The 15,714-nt window shown below is 40.8% G+C and overlaps 1 protein-coding gene across 3 annotated transcripts in view; it reads right to left on the minus strand.

The window, feature by feature from the left end:
• KIAA1958 overlaps window positions 1-14,853 on the minus strand; it is a 174,988-nt gene extending 160,135 nt beyond the window's left edge. For all 3 annotated transcript variants that reach the window (XM_528391.8, XM_003312215.6, XM_054658954.2), the window contains exon 1: window positions 14,715-14,853. The gene's annotated coding sequence lies outside the window, so the exon portion shown is untranslated. The remainder of the gene's footprint in view (window positions 1-14,714) is intronic.
• Window positions 14,854-15,714: the final 861 nt, after the last annotated feature.

A 15,714-nucleotide genomic window follows, 5' to 3' on the forward strand; every position in this document is an offset into this window, starting at 1 on the left:
TTTCAAGAAAGAGTGATTTTTAGTAGGGTCTGCTCCATGTAAGCCCCCATGCTGGACCCACTAATGAACAGTTATTAGAAGTCATAGATGGGAGCTGGGGTCTAGCATTAGGGTTTCGAATCTTGGCTCTTCTGTGCAGTCTGCTGTGTGACCTCATGCCCTTCCCGTCTCTCTACGCCACAGTTTTCTCTGCCTGAAATGCTTGGCTACCAGCTCTGCAAGGTGTTGGCTCCTCTTTATTTTTTAAATCTGAAAGGGAAGATTTTCTTCTTAGACTAATTGAAGACTTGATTGAAAGAGGCCTTCCTTGTTATTCTCCATTGCAGCCCTGGTTGGCTGCCCTCTTGGCAGCGTTCTCACTTCTCAACTTGGTTTCATTTTGTTTTTTTCAAGAGACAGGATCTCGCTCTGTTGCCAAGTCTAGAATGCAGCGGCGCCATTATAGCTCACCATGGCCTTGAACTCCTGGGCTCAAGTGATCCTTCCATTTCAGTCTCCCAAGCAGCTGGGACTACAGGCATGAGCCATCATGCCTGATTAATTTTCTCTTTTTTTTTTTGTAAAGACAAGGGTCTTGCTTTGTTGCCCAGGCTGGTCTCAAACTCTTGATCTCAAACAATCCTCTCACCTCAGCCTCCCAAAGTGTACTCCTTCCTTTTTAATTTCATTATTTTGTTGAAAAAACAAAGTTTTTTGAGTTTGTTTGTTTTGGAGACAAGGTTTGGCACTGTCACCCAGACTGGAGTACAGTGGCATGATCATAGTTCACTGCAGCCTCAACTCTCCTAGGCTCAAGAGATCCTCCCACTTCAGCCTCCCACCTCAGCCTCCAAAGTAGCCAGGACCACAGGTGCATGCAACCATGCCGGGCTAATTTTTTTTTTTTTTGTAGCGATGGGGGTCTCCCCATGTGGCCCAGGCTGATCTTGAAACTCCTGGGATCAAGCAATCCTCCTGCCTCAGCCTTCCAAAATACTGGGATTACAGGTATGAGCCACCAAACCCAACCAAGTTTAAACTTTCACATGGCCAAACCAACTAACCTTTTTATCAGTGCGTCGTTTTTCTCAAAAATATTATACAGAACTACATTCTTTTATATTCAATAAGAATACTGTTTATTATGTAATGTGCAAGGACATGTTTATTTCTCAGGCCAATAGTATGTTCTTAGATGACTAAATAACGTAACTATAAAATATCTATTTGATGATTAACAGGAAAGCATCAAATAAAAATGATACTAGGCTGACCACGGTGGCTCATGCCTATAATCCCAGCACTTTGGGAGGCCAAGGCAGGAGGATTGCTCAAGCCCAGGTGTTCGAGACCAGCCTGGGCAACATAGTGACACCTTATCTCTAAAAAAAAAAAAAATTAATGATATTAAGGTTAATCAATAGGATAAATTTTGACACCAAAACTAATTTGTAAAGCCAGGCGTGGTGTTTTGCCTGTAATCCCAGCACTTTGGGAGGCCAAGGCGGGCAGATCACTTGAAGTCAGGAGTTCGAGACCAGCCTGGCCAACATGGCGAAACCCCATCTCTACTAAAAATTCAAAAATTAGCTGGGCATGGTGGCACACACCTGTAATCCCAGCTACTCAGGAGGCTGAGGCACAAGAATCGCTGGAACCAGGAGGTGGAGGTTGCAGTGAGCTGATCGCACCACTGCACTCCAGGCTCGGCGACAGAGCGAGACACTGTCTCAAAAATAATAATAATAATAATTTTAATAGGAAACCCCCTAAACTTCTGAGGCAATCACTTCATTAATGGAAAGTGCAGATTTTATACCTTAACCCAATATATAAACATATCATTAGAAAAATGTAGACAGGAGGCTGGGCGCAGTGGCTCACGCCTGTAATCCCAGCATTTTGGGAGGCCGAGGCGGGTGGATCACGAGGTCAGGAGATAGAGACCATCCTGGCTAACACGGTGAAACCCCATCTCTACTAAATATACAAAAAATTAGCCGGGCGTGGTGGCGAGCGCCTGTAGTCCCAGCTACTCGGGAGGCTGAGGCAGGAGAATGGCATGAACCTGGGAGGCGGAGCTTGCAGTAAGCTGAGATCACACCACTAGCCTGGGTGACAGAGCGAAACTCTGTCTCAAAAAAAAAAAAAGAAAAAGAAAAAAATGTAGATAGGAAATACAGTTTGTGTTAAGACTTTTATCTACCAGAAAGCAACAAGCCAGTTGGCCAAAAAACAATGTAAAACTATATACGTATCAAGAAGATATTCATATTCCAAATATACTCATAAGCAATATATTATCATAGGCAGAATATTATGAATATATGCTTTTCAATGAATATATTCATATTCATTAACAAAATTCAAAAGGAAAATATTTCTAAGACTACATTATCATATGACCCACAACTTTTAAAGCAGAACATTCCTTAAAATGCTCTGAAGGTAGAATGGGAGCACCTTCAGCTAAAATTTCACGGAAATCTTCAAAGGCTATTTATTATAGAAAGCCATATAGAAGATTCTCAAAAAACTAAAAACAGAACTACAATACTAATCCAGCAATCCCACTGCTGAGTATTTATCCAAAGAAAAGAAAACCAGTGTATCAAAGAAATCAGTGTATCAAAGAGATTATCTCCACCACCATGTTTATTGTAGTACTTTCACAATAGCTAAGACATGTAATCAAACCAAATGTCCATCAACCGATGCATGGATAAAGAAAATGTGGTGTATATACACAATGGAATACTATTTATCCATAAAAAGGAAAGAAATCCCACCATTTGCCACAACATGGATAAGCCTGGAGGACATCATGTTAAGCAAAATAAGTCAGGCACAGAAAAATAAATGCCACATGTTCTCACTCATATGTAGGAGATAAATTTTTGAGCTCATGGAAGTAGAGAGTAGAACTGTGTGTGTTAGAGGCTGGGAAGAGTAAAGGGAGAGGGATGGATAGAGGTTAGTCAACAGATACAAAATTACAGCTAGATAGGAATGAGCTCTGGTGTTCTGCAGTCCTGTAGGATGAATATGGTTAACTATTATTTATTACATATTTTCAAAAGGCCAGAAGAGAGGATTTTGAATGTTCCCAACACAAGGATGGGTGTCCTAATTACCCTGATTTGATCATTATACGTTGTATACACATATTGAAATATTACTCTGTATCCCAAAAACACGTAGAATCATTCCATCTCAACTAAAAATAAAAGGGGGAAAAATCACTCCACTCTACACATAAGATTATGCATTTTATGGAAGTTATATCAACATAAAAAAACTTTAAAAGAATCTTCAAAGGCTGTTTAAACAAGATTTTGGTAAATCCGTGAATTTTATGGATTTTAAGTTGGGTTGATTGATCCTTCCTTGAATTGGCTGTAGTAAACTGGTCTAAATTTATTGTAAAACTTCAGAGCTGAAAAACTTAAGCGAATTTTCCAGGGAGGGAAAAGAAAAATCTTGAAAATTTCTCCATATCTGCTTGGGTTCATCCAGATGCTAGAAAAGGATTCCTTTGGTAGGTTTCTAAAAACAACTGAACCGCCACCTTTACTTAAGCTATGTTTAAAGAACATCTTCACTAAAAATGATTTTAATCTTAAGTTTTCTCCAGGAGATAAACTTTAGTTATATGGTAAATTCACTAATGTAGAACTCCTTGTTTTCAGAAGATGTCAGATAAACAAAGTCAATAACTGTGCCAGAACTGTCATGAAAATGTTAACAACCTTAGTCACTTAGAGAAGAATTAAACTCCCTGCAACAAATATATGTTGGCTTATCACTATAAATCAGATACACTGGAAAAGCTATTACTAATCAGATTATTGCATATCTTACCCTTTCTTGCCTAATGAGGTATTTGTCCCCTTTGATCAATAGGGAAAATAAGTCTTCTAACATAACAACAACAACAACAAAAAAACTACTTAAAAATAAATAAAGGACTCCTAAGCAAGCAAGACAACAGATGCTGAGTTTTGGACTCTCCTCAAATCTAATCATACAAATATGTTAGAAATGGTCGGGGGAGCAGTGGAGAGGCTGGTAGAAACAGAAACCTAAAAAGGTGATAAAACTGTATTGAACCTCCCCAAGTTTGCATTTTTGACATTAAAGTTTACTTTTTAATTAAAAGTTTTAAATTGGAGAATTAAAAAAAAAAACTGTATTGAACCTAGCACATACACGAGTGAGTACGACTGAAACTGGAAATCTGAATAAGAGTGGTGGATTTTATCAATGTCAGTGGATTCATTTGCTAGGGCTGCCATAATAAAATACTACAGACTGGGTGCCTGAAACAACAGAAGTTTATTTTCTGACAATTCTGGAGGCTAGAATTCTAAGATCAAAGTGTTGGCAGGCTTGGTTTCTTTTGAAGCCTCTCTCCTTGGCTTGCAGATGGCCTCCTCCTTGCTGTTTCCTTCACAGAGTTTTTTCCCCTATGTGCATGTCCCTAATGTCTCTTTTTGTGTCCACATTTCCTCTTATAAGGACACCAGACTGGATTATATTAGGGCCCACTCCAACAATCTTATCCTAACTTAATCACCTTTTTAAATGCCCTAGCTTCTAAATACAGTTACATTAAGGTACTGGAGGGTTGGGGCTTCAACATATGAATTTGCAGGGACACTACTCAGCCCATAAACAGTCAATATCCTGGTTGTAGTATTATAAATATAATTTTGCAATATGTTACCACTGGGGAAAGCTGAGCAAAGTATGCAAAGAACCTCTCTGTATTATATCTTACAACTGCAAGTGAATCTACAATTATCTGCACAGGAAAAATAAAAACACCCAGAGATGGGAGGATAACAAAATAGGTGGACAATAACAAAAGACAAAATATTCAACAATATCAGGTGATAGGACAGTCCTATGGACACCAGATAAGTAGGCAGGGCTAAAATGCCCAAAAAACAGAACCTACACAGAATAAGCAACTGGTCAGATGAAGGGAGAAAAAGGAGAGTTCTGGTGATTCTAAGAGCCGGGAAAGAAGAAATTACCATCAAAAAGAGAGGATCTTTTTTAAGTGAAATTGTATCTAAGAACAACCAGTAAAGTTTCTGAGCTTCTGGGGGAGAATGCGAGACCACAAGAACCTAAGAGGCTTTAGGAAGAACACCGTGGACTAGAATCCAAATCAAACAAAGAGGCAGGAGTGGGAATAAAGGAAAGAGATACCCAGAGGAGGTTAATCTCAGAGAACATCAGAGAGGAGGTCACATCAAGAAGCCACATTTTTTCCTTTATGTTGAAACATACACTCGTAAAAAGGCAGCAATAAGTGAACTTGCTGATATTTCACAATTTCACAAACAGAACCCACTTATGTAACCAGCAACCAGTTCAAGAAACAGAAACTTTCCAGCAGCCCAGAAGCCTCTACTTTCTCTGTTCTCATCAATACTCCCCCAAGGGTAGCCCCTATTCTGGCTTCTAACAGAACAGAATGATTCTGCCTGTTTGAGGACTTTCTATACATGCAGGCATACAGTATAAACTCTGCTCTGTCTGGCTTCTTTAGCTCAACATATGTCTGTGAGATTCATACATACTACTGCATGCAGCTGTAGACTGTTTATCATTCTCATCGCTCTACAGTATTCCATTGTATAAATATACCATGATGTATTTATTCAATCTGAGTCAGTTTAATATTGCTGTATAACAAATCACCTAAAAATTTAGTGGCTTAAAACAACAATTTCTTATTTCTCACAATTCTATGTTTTCTGGGTAGTTCCTCCTCTGGCTTTACCTGGACTTGTTCACATGGCTACTTTTAGCTGGAAGGAAGGTCAGCTAAACTATAAGGTCAAAGATGGCCTCACTCAAGTTTGTCAGTAAGTACTGGTCATTGGCTGGGCACCACGATTCTCTTCCAAGTAACCTCTCCTACTCCAGGACGTCCTTATATAGTGGTCTCAGGGCATTATTCCCCAGAGTATGTAAGCACTTATCAAGCTTCTGTTGCATAATGCTTGCTAATGTCCAACTAGCCAGAGCAAGTTACACAGCCAAAGTCAGACTCACTGTGGAAGGGAACAACAATGAGTGATGGCCATTTCAACAGATTTCAGTTTGGAGGAATGACAAATGTGCTATGAGCATTCTAGTCCATATATTTGGGTGAGTATGGATCTTAGAGTAGAACTAATGAGTCACAGGATTTGCAGCATATGTCCAGTTTTAGTAGATATGGCCATACAGCTTTCCAAATTGCTGTACCACTTTACATTTCCATTCCAATTTACACTTCGAATAGCAGTGCAGGAGAATTTCAGCTATCCTACATCCTCATACTTGGTATTTTTCAACTTTCTCATTTAGCCATTCTAGTGAGTGTACAATGGTACCTCATTTTTATTTTAATTGAGTGGCCATATTTTTAAAATACTTCAGATAAGCAACAAAGGAGAAAATCTTCAAACTATAAAACCAGGAAAACTGTATTTGTCAATTTCCATCTCCATCACAGAAACCTTCTCCAAAAGTACAGGTAAGTCCATCTAATTTAAATATGACCAAGAGAGAACAATTCAAAAGCACAGTAAGAAAAAAAGATGAGAACTGTAACATATTTCAAAATGAATAAGAGGAATTAAGAAAATAGCCAGGCACAGTGCCTCATGCCTGTAATCTCAGCACTTTGGGAGACCAAGGCAGGAGGATCACAAGCCCAAGAATTCAAGACCAGCCTGGGCAACACAGTGAAACCCATCTTTACAAAAAAAAAAAAAAAAAAATTCAGCTGGTAGTGGTGGCACACATCCACAGTCCTAGCTACTTGGGAAGCTGAGGTGGGTGAATCCCTTGAGCCTTGAATGACAGAGAAAGGCCCTGTCTCAAAAAGAAAAAAAAAGAAAAAAGGGGAAAAAATTTTAAAATGATAGAAGCTATGGAAGAACAGCATACATCAGAAATTGAAAAACCAAAAAATGAATCTTGCCAGATAACAAGAGGATGTACAATAAGAAATGACAAAGTTCATGACAGAACAGGAAAGAAAAAACTCAGAAAGGAAGTGAAAACTAAAAAGAACACTAAACTTAATAGATAGGTACCACCAGATACGGTGGCTCACGCCTGTAATCCCAGCACTTTGGGAGGCTGAGACAGGTGGATCATTTGAGCCCATGAGTTTGAGACCAGCCTGGGTGACATGGTGAAACCCTGTCTCTACAAAAAACACAAAAATTAGTAGGGCATGGTGATGCACATCTGTAGTCCCAGCTACTTGGGGCTAAACTGGGAGGATCACCTGAGGCCAGAGATGTTGACACTGCTGTAAACCATGATGGTGCCACTGCATTCCAGCCTGGGTGACAGAGACTGTCAAAAAAAAAAAAAGCGATAGATACCATGAAAAATACATTGAACACACTAAAGCATAAAATAGAAAAAAACATAAAAATAGAGCAAATATAAAAAATAAGAAAAAATAATACTAAGGTATAGACATAACAAGATCCAACATACATATAATAGGAGGCCCCAAAGAGAGAAAATGAAAACAATGGAACACATTACTAAAAAACTATAATTGATGAAAATAAGAAAAAACACTTGAGCCAATGTAATAAAAAACACTGTGTATCTAGGAGAATTAACAGGGAATGGTCAACAGACATTCTAGTAAAATTATTGGCTTTAAATATGAAGAAAAAGCCCTTGGTTATCTAGGCAAAAAGATAAAATTAAAGAAAGAAAATCATATTGGTATTAGAGTTTGACAACAACACATTTTACCAGAATAGAATAGGACTCAGCAAACTAAGGCCTAGGACCAAATCCAGCCCACTGCCTGGTTCTATAAATTAAGTTTTATTGGAACAGTCAGGCTAGTTCATTTACACACTATCTATAGCTGCTTTTGCAATGCAATGGCACAGTTAAGTAATTGTGAGGGAAACCAGTGATCCATAAAACCTAAGATAATTATTATTCAGTCTTTTACAGAAAAAGTTTGCCAACTCCTGCAAGAGAGTAACATTTTTAAAGATAGTTGAGGGGGAAAAAAATGTGAGTCAAGTATTTTTATTCAGTCAAAGTGACCCTGAACTATAAAAGCCACAGATAAACAGTGTTAAATATGAAAGGCAAGGGATACATTTCACATGAGCCACTACAAGAATTCAATGAACTTCAGACTACTAGATGATTACAGAAGCTTTACCATAAGGACTTCTGTTGCACACTGAATATATTTAACTGTAAAACTAAGACTAATGCAAAGGTAACACAGTAGCATATGATTCACATATGGCAAACAGACAGAATTGAGAAATCTTGGGCAGCAAGAACTGACTGACCCAGGGGCTTGATTATGTATGGAAAATGGGATTAAGAATAAAGAAGGAATCAGAGATAACTCCTAAATTTCTGGACTGGGAAAATGGATGGAAGGTGGTACCAATTCACTGGCCTAAGGAATAAAAGAAAAGACACAGATGTGAAGAGGACAAAAGTCTGGGGCATGTTGAATGTGAAATGCTTGTGGAAAATTAAGTGAATATATCCAGTCATAGTAGGACACAAAGATGTGGATTTCAGGAGAAAAGCCCCGACTAGATATTAGATTCAGGAATCATCAGACATGCGTGAAAAGACCAAATAGTGCATAACTTACCATGAGAGCAGCAAGACCAATAGCTGAAAAAAAAAAAAGCACCAAAAGAAACAAGTCCTCAGAACTCAGAAGAAAATAACAGCATTAGCACTTCCACTGAATTTGGCCACAATAATATTCTCCAGTATTCCAAAACAACTATTAAGAATTTTGGCCAGGCACAGTGGCTCAGGCCTGTAATCCCAGCACTTTGGGAGGCCCAGATAGGAGTATATCATGAGCCCAGGAGTTCAAGACCAATCTGGGACACACAGGCCTCATCTCTACAAAAAAAAAAAAAAAAAAAAGAGCTGGGCTCTGGGTGTGCGCCTGTGATCCCAGCTACTCAGAAGGCTGAGGTGAGAGGAATGCGTGAGCTCAGGAGGTCGAGGCTGCAGTGAGCTGTGATCACGTTACTGCGCTCCATCCTGGGCAACAGAAAAAGATCCTGTCTCAAACAAACAAAAAAAGGATTTTGTACTTTAAGTCATTAAAAATAAAGCATTTAAAAACAATGAACACGAAGAGTGAAAAACAAAAAGCCTTTAGCTACTTTATTTTTAATGACTATATATAGAGTTGATCATATTGCTATGTATTGGGGCCTGGGATTCAAGTGAAAAATTGCCAACAAAATCCCACATGTGGAGTGAGGTATGTATGTACGTATGTAGGTAGGTAGGTATACATGCATGAAAGGCAGTAGGTAGACGGATGGACTGTGTTACAGGCTGAACTGTATTCCTCTCAAATTCATCTGTTCACATCCTAAACCCTGGTACCTCACAATGTGACTTATAGGGGAAGTAAGGCCTGGAATAGAGGTAATTAAGGTAAAATGAAGTCATATGTGTGTGCCCTAATCCAATGTAAGTGATGTTCTTAAGAGGAAATTAGGACACACACATACACAGAGGGAAGACCAAGTGAAGCCACCTTAGGAAGACAGCCATCCATCAGCCAAGAGAGGGGCCTTAGAAGAACCCAACCCTGCCAACACTTTGAGCTTATACTTCTAGCCTCCAGAATTGTCAGAAAATAAATTTTTGTTGTTTAAGACAACCAGTCTGTGATTCTTTGTTATGGCAGCCCTAACAAATTAATACAAGCTGAGAAGAGGAAGTAGTCCTAGCTGGTTAAGAATTCACACATATTGTCAACTCCATCCCAGAAATATGAAGTCCTATAACAGAAAAAAGAATAGAGCTTTTGATATATGGTGATTATGCCTTAAATCATGCAAGGAAAATATTTTTAAAATAATAAGTATTTCCAGAGGAAAATATAAGAAAAAACTGAAGGGACAGAATATTTGCAATTAAAAAAGGACAGAAAAGGTTAAAGCAGTATCAGTTTTGAAGAAAACCAAGAATAAAAAGAGAAGCCAACCAAGATGTATCCTATGCATGAAATGAAAGTTAACCAAAGAGTAAATGAATCATCTAAAAACAATCCAGAGAAGCAAGGGAAAGCAATGGAAGCAACTTTGGATAATTATTTAGAATTAAAAAGAGTTATGTGTATGTTAAGTTCAGCTAATGAAATCCTTGATGATTAACAAACAAAAAACATTTTCAGGCATCAAGTGAAAATATATTTCCAGTAGGTTTTAATGGAATTTTGGTTCTTTGCAGGTTTCTTAAGGAAAAAAAAAAAACAAAAAAAAACAAAAAAAAAACCCAGCTAATAATTACTAGCCATTCCATACATATTACTTTTTGTCCTATCTCTGGAGCTAAAGAGGCCATAGATTTCCAGAGGAGAGTAAGGTGAAGGAGAAAGCTATTCTCTAACTTGCAGCAACCAAGGCGGGAGCTACTCCCTGGTGCTAGGTTGGCCAAAGTTCATGCAGAGAAGAAAAAAAGCTAGAGTAGAAATTCAGCATTTTATGGTAAGATTTTTAATGCTTTTAAATATTGCTTCAACGTTTTAACGTCTTCTTAAACTTTTTTAAAGTTATGGCTGGACGTGGTGGTTCACACCTATAATCCTAGCACTTTGGGAGGCCAAGGCAGGAAGATCATTTGAGTCCAGGAGTTCAAGACCAGCCTGGGCAACACCGCAAGACCCCATCGCTACAAAAAATAAGAAAAATTAGCTAAGTGTGATGGCACGTGCCTGTAGTCCCAGCTACTTGGGAGGTTGAGATGTGATCCTCTGGGCCCAGGAGTTTGAAGAGGCAGTAAGCTATGGTTGCACCACTGTATTCCAGCGTGGGTGACAGAGTGCGACTGTGTCTCTAAAAAACATAATGTTATATCTCACATCAAAGTTGTATAATTTCTCTTTTGATACATAATGTTACTTCCTTTCAGTATAAGAATATCACTGTTGTCCTAGACCAAGATTCTTTGCTTTCCATATTATTTTCAAGTGTAATAACATGTTTCTGAAATACATCTTCTTTGTCACTAGAGCCATTAGCATTACCAGTATGAACACTAACGGTGAAAAAGCTCTCCAACTGTTTAAGTGTAAGACTTTGCAAAACAAACTTGAATACGGCTGCATAATTTGCCTTTCTCCAGAAAAGCCTATTAAACTTTGTTGGCATTGGATACAAAATAAAATTCAAAAATTTGCATTTTCAGTACTTTTCGTTTCTTGACCTTTATTTGAATTTGAGACTAAGCTTTACCAAACAACAGAATTTACACAGTAACTAGCCAACCACAGTCCTCATTATGGAATCTATGCAGTGCATTTGTTACCTAGGAAACGGACCAGAGCACAGGCAGAGTGCAATTTCAGTCTAGCAAAAGAATTCTCCAATCATGCTAGTAAATAAAGTCCATAAATCAACTAATCAGAAGCAAAGTCAAGAAGTATCACATAAGAGTTAAGCTCAATGGAAACTTTTTTAAAGGAAAAAAAGAAACCTGTGGGGCTTCCTCAGGCAACTATGTAGATCTCTTAAGTAAATATTATGAGCAGGTTTCTTTACAAACACAAACTGTCAGAAAATAAACTGTTCAAAATAAATGGCTTCTCTCCAATCTTCAGCTTCTCTATTTTTGACAGTACTTAAGAGAAAAAGCTTCTTTAGAGCCAGCCTCATACATCTGGTACCAGAATATTAATCCAAGAATGAAATCTGCATTTTCAGCAAGCAGCATGGTGTTGGTGCTGTTGTTAAACAATGCAGGATGATGATAAAGGCTGGAATGAGAGGTCACTGTCCACACCTCTCACAGCCGGACCTGCTTCCCCACCAGGCTACAAAAAAATGTCAAAAAGAAAGACTTGAAAGTCACAGATCTATTACAAAGAATAAAATTGTTACTTTTCAGCTTTCCATTTATTGCTAATGAAAACACTAGTCATTTGAGCATTCCAGTTAACATAAAGTGGCCATTTTAGGCTTCTTGTAATGATACTACATTGATAACCAATAAACAGGAAAATGCTAGAAAAGTCCATGGATTTTAAAGCCTATCAAATTTAACTGTGGACGGCTTAATGTTGTTTTAAAAAGAGAAGGTGGTAAATGTCAGCTATATTTAAAAATCCAGTTTTACACATATTCAAATTTTCTGGAAGTAGCACTTATTTGTCAAAATAAATGAAAAAAATTTCAAACATGAAAAATGAAAAATAATTTATATGCCTTCCTCAACACCAACTTACCAGAAAGGAAATCAGTTGAAAATATGTAAGGTTCTCTGGAATGCTTCTGATTACACTAAAATATTATTGCTAATTACACAAAAAACAAAAAATTCTTATCTACCTATCAGTCAAAAAAAAAAAAACACAAAAACATAAACAAAACTAAGTGTTATCATTTAGCCAGCCCACATAAAGACTACATTGATGATCTCAGAAAACAGGCACAACTACAACTTTGCCAAAACAATTCTCAGTACAGGCCACACTCGATGCTTAGCTACACAGTGACTCTTTGTTAAATCTTATCACTACCACTGACAGCCTTGTAAATATATAAACAAGCAATTCAATCGTTAGCTTATCTTTTTTAAATATTTTAAAGAGCTAAGGAAGAGTACGTATATCTAAGTGCTGAAATTCTGAGAGTGGTCTAGAACTCCATTCCTGGATTCACGATAAAGCCTGATCAAATTTCAATACCTCTTCTCTTTGGGCTACTACTAGGAATGGAGAGGGACAAGGAACGCTAGTCAAGGGCCTACCAGAGCCACATACTGAGCTGTGCTTCTGTGCAGAATTTAAATTTATTTACCTAATGCAGACTGGAAGTCAAAGCAGAAACTAGTAAAATTCTATCAACTAAAAGGGATTGGCTTGATCACTGCTAGGTTTTAAGTAATGTGTGTATAAATCTACACTCCAGGCATCTACAAAATTAGGCATGCAATAATATTAATCTGTTTAACTGGGACAAGAATCTAGATAAATTTTTCTCCTAGAAAAAAGCACTATTTTAAGCATACTAAACTTTTTATAATGACAAAGATCAGTTTGTCTTTAAAAAAGTGCATTAAATTGTACACTGTTTACTAATTTTTAAACCTTAATGAAAATTTAAATACATAATTTTCCACGTTTTTCCTTCAAGTTTAGATGATAATGCTTTTTGGTTTTTTAGGAAAACCTCTATTTTTTACCTATGACTGTCCATGTAATTGTATGCATGGCCCCCAAAACTGCTTCTTCGTTTTTTTAATCTCCTGGGTAACTGTCAGACTTAAGTTTGTCAATATAAATTCTCACAGGGTGGGCAAAAAAGAGTTTCCAGAACGGAGCAGTAGATTGAGATTAATACAGGTATAAATCCATACCTGCGTATTAAAAATCTGAATCTGTAAAATTAATTTTCTGGGTGCTTATTCAACCTCATTTATTATTTGAGTATCTACAATACACAGCAACCGTTCATGAAGAAACTTAGCTAGCTAATCAAATAAGACAATTCAGAAACATCACCCTACGATATTTTTCAAAACACTGTATCCATATCCATGCACAACCCAATCGTTGGGTTATATACATGGAATAAAATAGTAAAGGCACAATCCTAGGGGGGAAGCTCAATTCTGACATTCACAGTCTCATGGGTAGGGAAAGATCTCATATCTTAAATCAGCAGAAATAAAGGCTTCAGCCTGAAGGGAAAGCTACATCATTGTTTATTGCACTCCAATTTAACCTCCACCATGGAAGCTGTCACTACCTGACTGGCTTGTTAGCTGTTTATTTCGTCGGGAGAGGATTCCGTCTTGCGAATCCTAACGAGTTCGGAAAAAACAAAACTTTACTCCTAAACTTCAAAACACACACACACACACTAAATATATATAATTGTAAAAATCATAGCCATGTTCATTTTTTTTAAAGTCCCAATCTAAAACCTTAAAGAAAAAAAAAAGACTTGAAGGAACCAAAAACATTCTTTGATTTTGGTTTGACGTTGTTCAGTCCAACCTCCTCCTACCCAAGGGAATACATTTCTCGATATATTTGATAACAAACACAAATCACTGTGCGCAGCCTCAGATGGGTGTGGGGGGGGGGGCGGAAGAGCCTTTTGGAGAAAGCCCTCCTCCGTTAGAAACAATAAATAAGGGAGCGAAGCCATGCACGTTCCTTCACACACGCCCCAAACGCACCTTGGCGAGCCACCCAAGGAGGAAAACTAGTGGGGCAGAGCCCTGAACCACCTCTCTTTCTCCATAAGCATCTCAAGACTTGGAAACTAAGAGGACAGACCTTTTCCTCCTCCTTCCCGCCCTCCTTCCCACCTCCGACAGACCCAAGAGCAGGAGCGGGGGCGCCAGCCCCACGCACTGCGCCTGCAGCCGCCGCTGAGACCCGAGCTGCCGGGCGGGGGGGGGGGCCCGGGGCAGGCGGACCGGAGCCGCCGCCGGGGGTCTCTGCGCCTCGCACCCCCAAGCCCGGCGCTGCCGACGAGCGGCCGCCCGGGTCCCTGCCCTCGCTCCGGCCTCGCTCCCCCGAGAGGAGACAAAAGGAAGGTTCAGCCGGGTCACCGCGCGGCCGCTGACGGGGAGGCAGAGTCGACCCCGGCGCGGCCGCCCCCCACACAAAGGGGCTCCCCGCCTGGGTCGCGGCGTCGGCGCGCTCGTCCCCGCCCCGCGCGCGGGCTCTCACCCACCTGCAGGTGTCTGTGCGTCTGTCCATAGGAACGCGGTCGGCGGGGGGGCCTGCGAGAGCCGGGAAGCCCGGGCTGGACGGGACGGGCCGGAGGGGCGCGAGGGCGGGAGGAGAGTGGCCAGAGGGCCGGGCACCGAAGGTAAGTGGCGCGGGGAAGGCGCCCGGCGGGCGGCGGACCGAGGAGCGGGGCGGGGGGCGGGGGCGCCAGCCTGGCTCGGCCGACCGCCGCGCGCCGCTCCGTGCGCCCCGAGCTCCGCGCGCCCGGCTCGGAGCGCGGCGGGCGGGCAGGGGGCGGGGCGCGGGCGGGCCGGGGCGGGGCCGGCGAGCGGGGCGGGGGCTCGGACCCCGGGCTCCAGCCGGCACCGGAAACGCGCCGTGGTCGGCGAGACCCACAGGAAGTGTGTAACGACACCTCCTACCGCACGCACCGAGCTCGCAGTCGTTGCTGCCCCGAGGAGGTGTAGCCCGAGCCTCCTGCCGCACACACGTTCGCACGCGGCGGCCGGCGCGCTGGAGCGAGAGGTTTGGAGCAATCCGTCCTCCGCGCGCACGAGCTCAGTCCCTACTGCCCCGACAGGTGTGGAACCCGCCATCCCCGCTATGGTCCGAGGAAGTGTACAGCACCGCTCCGTACTACACGTCCTGGGCCCGCGGTCCCCGATGCCCCCCGGAGCTCTGTGCACCTCCACTGAAACGCAAGGAGCAGACAGAACCTACACCATCCGTGAGGTGTGTGATTTCCCTTATAACGCATTGAGTAGAGTTACCTCTCCGCCCAGGGATGTGCATTAACACTTTCTACCGAGATACTACGTACAGCCCATAGTCACCGCTGCCCCGTGAAGGTGCCCAACAACCACCTGTAACACACACACCCCTATCCCATCGAGGGAGCGGGGATGCTTAATGATACCTAAAATACACTAAAACTAGGTCCTCCAGCAAACCAGAGAGAGACACAAGAACACCACCTACACGACTCAGCACAGCAAAGATGAAGC

The sequence above is a fragment of the Pan troglodytes genome, chromosome 11 (assembly GCF_028858775.2).
Source record: "Pan troglodytes isolate AG18354 chromosome 11, NHGRI_mPanTro3-v2.0_pri, whole genome shotgun sequence".
NCBI classification, from domain to species: Eukaryota; Metazoa; Chordata; class Mammalia; order Primates; family Hominidae; genus Pan; species Pan troglodytes.